The 3473-nt window shown below is 45.1% G+C and overlaps 1 protein-coding gene across 1 annotated transcript in view; it reads right to left on the bottom strand.

The window, feature by feature from the left end:
* Window positions 1–1694, bottom strand: part of LOC140204036 (uncharacterized) — a 76722-nt gene extending 75028 nt beyond the window's left edge. Inside the window, exon 1 of the mRNA XM_072270286.1 lies at window positions 1614–1694. The gene's annotated coding sequence lies outside the window, so the exon portion shown is untranslated. The remainder of the gene's footprint in view (window positions 1–1613) is intronic.
* Window positions 1695–3473: the final 1779 nt, after the last annotated feature.

The following is a 3473-nucleotide window of genomic DNA, read 5'->3' as shown; positions in this document are numbered from 1 at the left end:
GGTACTATGGACAGTGTAGAAGGTTACGAGAAATCACAGGGGAATCCTAATTGGCTAGGCATGTGCACTGAGGATGGGCAAATGGCTTTCCATCACAATAAACCCAAGGTATTGCATTTTGGAAGATCAAACTAGGGTAGGACTGACACAGTGAATATTTGGGACCTAGGGAGTGTCATAGAACAGAGGGACCAAGGAGTGCAAAGTGCACAATTTACTGAAAGCAACATCTCGGGAAGATAGGGTGGTGAAGGTGGTGTTTGACACATTGGCCTTCATCGGATAGGGCAATAAGTATAGAGTTTAGAAATTACGATGCTGATGAGACCTCACTTAGAGTACAGTTTTGATCACCCTGTTATAGGAAAGATTGTAGTAAATTAGAAAGAGTGCCTCCAGCACCCAGGGCATGCCGTTTTCTCACTGTTACCATCAGGTAGGAGGTACAGAAGTTTAAAGGCAGTCAGCAATTCAGGAACAGCTTCTTCCCCTCTGCCACCTGATTCCTAAATGGACGTTGAACCCATGAACACTACCTCACTTTTTAAATACCTATTATTTCTTCTTTACGCATGATTTTTAATCTAGTCAATATACATATACTGCAATTGATTTACTCACTTGTTTTTCTTCTATATTATGTATTGCATTAGAACGTAAAACATAGAACAGTACAGCACAGTACAGGCCCTTCAGCCCACAATGTTGTGCCGACCCTTGAACTGCTGCTGCTAAGTTAACAAATTTCACAACACACCTGATTCTGATTCTGAAAGAGTGCACAAACCATTGACCAGAATACTGTCTAGACTTGGATGTCTAAATTCTAAGGGAAGGGCTAGCATTGTATTTTCTGAAATGGACTTGATAATCAAGTGTGGCCTGACATTGGCCTACAGGATTATGAGGAGCATAGACAGCGTGAAATCACAGAGAGATTTAACCTGGAAAGAGGATGCTAAAGACAAGAGACCTTAGCTTATGATCAGAGGCAAAATATTTAAAAAGGACATTAGGGCAGCTTCTTCCTGCAATGGGTGGTGAGTATTTGGAACAGACTACCAGAAATAGTGGCTGAGGCAGACACATTAGCAATGTTAATGTCTATCCAGATAAGAGAAATGTATAAGGCCATGGATCAAACGTGAACAGATAGGACCGGCTCACTACACAACACTGATAGTATGCGCAAAGAGACAATTTCTGGACTCTTTGACGCTATGAAATGCTGAGTTCTTCCAACATCGTGTTATTTTTTTAATCCCAAATTCCAGAATCGGCAGCTCTTTAGTTCACATATTGTCCCATCTACGTTCCTAAGTGCTCAACCTGTGGCCCATGGCTGCCGCTTTACCCATAACACCCCACGAACGAGAAACCGATCTATCCTCCACGCACTCCAAGAAACACGCATGCGCATTGTGACCTCTGGGCCCAGATGGCGTCAGCGCATTCGGTCAGCATGCGGATCGAAGGCTGAAGGGAGAGTGGAAGGGCCGGTATTGTGCCAGCGTGTGTATCCGAAAGTCGCACCGATTTTTCCCGCCAACCGCAGACTGCTCCAGGCCGGACCCCTATGCTAATAAATCTGCCGCCCGGAGTCCCGTTCCTACCTGCCGCCGATTCCCCCTGAGCTTTTGTCCACTCAGCACGTGAGCCCCTTTCCGGCGCGACTTCCGGTTCTCGGCGCCTGCGCACTCGGCTCGCACGGTGAATGCGGGTGCGTGGGGATTGCTGGAGAGAGCGGGCGTGTTTAAGGTCCCTGAAAGCAGCGGCTCCGCTCAAAACTCGGTGGCTAATCTAATACAGCAGTGTGAAATTGTGGATGGCATTGCAAAGTCTTCCTTGCAGAGCAGGCAAGTAGAAATTAGAGTTCCCCTCGGCAGAGCAGAATTGAGAAGTAGGATTAAAAAAGTATAGAGAAGAAGTGTCAGGAGGATTGGAAAAATGAATTAAGGGGCAAGCATTATTTTTCTAGTCACCCACTAGTTAAAAAGGTTTCAGACTGTTACCTTTTAAGTTGTAGAGATATGGTGAAATTTACAAGACTGGGGTTGGGACATTGTGGATTAAACTATTATTTAAAGATAACAGGAAAACATCCTACTGGATTATGTGACTGTGGTAGTCCAGAGACAGTCCAGCATGTTTTGCTGAGCTGTAATCGATACAAAATTGAAAGAAGCATGTTGTTCAAGAGGCTGTCTGGCTTAAATGTATTTTGGTTTGCTATTAAATCTTTGTTTAGCCATCAAGAGAAACAACATCTGATTGAAGAGTCTATTATTCAGTTTATACGTGAGACTAGGTTGTATTCGAGAATTTGAGTTCCTTGAAGTTCTATAATTAATTATGCATCCTGCGGAGGGCTGTAATACGCCTAGATGCGTCTAAACAGCCGGAAATAGAAGAAGAAGAAAACAAGTGCTGAAAATTAGAAATAAACGAACAGAAAATGTTGTAAACGCTCATAAGGACAAACGACCTTTATGCAGCATTGGTGGGACGCGATGAGGAGACAGACCCTGCAAGGTGAGGTATGCAAACAACAGGAATTCTGCAGATGCTGGAAATTCAAGCAACACACATCAAAGTTGCTGGTGAACGCAGCAGGCCAGGCAGCATCTCTAGGAAGAGGTGCAGTCGACGTTTCAGGCCGAGACCCTTCGTCAGGACTAACTGAAGGAAGAGTGAGTAAGGGATTTGAAAGTGGGAGGGGGAGGGGGAGATCCGAAATGATAGGAGAAGACAGGAGGAGGAGGGATGGAGCCAAGAGCTGGACAGGTGATTGGCAAAGGGGACATGAGAGGATCATGGGACAGGAGGTCCGGGAAGAAAGACAAGTGGGGGGGGGACCCAGAGGATGGGCAAGAGGTATATTCAGAGGGACAGAGGGAGAAAAAGGAGAGTGAGAGAAAGAATGTGTGTATAAAAATAAATAACGGATGGGGTACGAGGGGGAGGTGGGGCATTAGCGGAAGTGAGAGAAGTCAATGTTCATACCATCAGGTTGGAGGCTACCCAGATGGAATATAAGGTGAGGTATGCAATCTGTGGAAAGGAACGTGGAATACAGAACAGCACAATTCAGACCCTTCTGCCGAACTTTTAACCTGCTCTGAGATCAATCTAACCCTTTCCTTCCACACTTCCCTCTATGTTTCTGTCACCCAAGTGCCCAAGATATTATCTGAAATGTCGCCAATGTATCTGCATCTATCACCACGCACTGCAGTGCCATCCACACTCTACCGTTCCAAAAATAACCTAACTCCGATATTACCCCTATACTCTATACCAATCACCTTAAAATTATAAACACGAGAAAATCTGCAGATGCTGAAAATGCAAAGCAACACACACAAAATGCTGGAGGAACTCGGCAGCTCAGGCAGCATCCATGGAAGAGAGTAAACAGCCGATGTTTTGGGCCGAGATCCTTCATCAGGGACTTTAAAATTATGCCCTTGTGT

The sequence above is a fragment of the Mobula birostris genome, chromosome 10 (genome assembly GCF_030028105.1).
Source record: "Mobula birostris isolate sMobBir1 chromosome 10, sMobBir1.hap1, whole genome shotgun sequence".
NCBI lineage: Eukaryota > Metazoa > Chordata > Chondrichthyes > Myliobatiformes > Myliobatidae > Mobula > Mobula birostris.
This window is presented reverse-complemented; position numbering and strand designations above follow the sequence as displayed.